Source organism: Arachis ipaensis, chromosome B07 (genome assembly GCF_000816755.2).
Source record: "Arachis ipaensis cultivar K30076 chromosome B07, Araip1.1, whole genome shotgun sequence".
Classification (NCBI taxonomy): Eukaryota; Viridiplantae; Streptophyta; class Magnoliopsida; order Fabales; family Fabaceae; genus Arachis; species Arachis ipaensis.
The window spans coordinates 123,210,262-123,211,077 of NC_029791.2; positions in this window are offsets into that span (position 1 = coordinate 123,210,262).

Sequence of the window (816 nt, forward strand, 5' to 3'; positions counted from 1 at the left end):
AATTTTTCAAGTTCAGCGCCAGCACCAACCCTCCAGGGAAATCCATTTCGGCCTTGTCAACGCTGAACTTGGGATTTTCCAAGTTCAGCATGGAGTCCACCAAGCTAAACTCATCTTCCAATTATCATTATTGTTTGCAGGTATTTGTCTTCCTATTATACTATCTTTTTTCTCGTTATTTGTCCACACAAAAAAACTACACCACATCCTCCCATCTGTCTGCCATTTCAACAACAACAAAGAAACAAAATATTATAAGAATACTCAAGAGGAATTGCAGTTCAATAACAAATTGAAGAAGATAATGCATAACAGAAAAATTATACAGCAAAGAATTTACATTCTATCGGGATTTGCATATGCTCCAGACCATCGAAGCAGATGATGCATTTCACAGCCATACCAATCTGAAATCTTTCTCAATTTATCACGATTAGGATTTCTCGCATAGACGCTATGGGAACGACCTCGTAGAGCTCGCAGAAACTTGGCTGTTTGAACCCATCATCTTCCCACCAAGATCAAAGATGGGGATGCAATTTAGGCTTTTAAGCTTGTTTTCAAAGGGTTTATTTGGGTCATTTTAACTTTTGCCACATCATGTATCCATCATCGTTCCACTTTGGCAATCTGAAACTCAAGTGACAACATAACTTGGTAACTTAACGTGTCACATCAGCGCTCTGTTAACGGAGATCACTACAGGGACAAACGTGAGTCACGATTTAATATTTGGGATCTCAATTGGGTAATTAAAATTTCGGGGTTAGAATTAAGGTCGACGTGAAATTTTAGGGGTCAAAATGAGTTTTAACT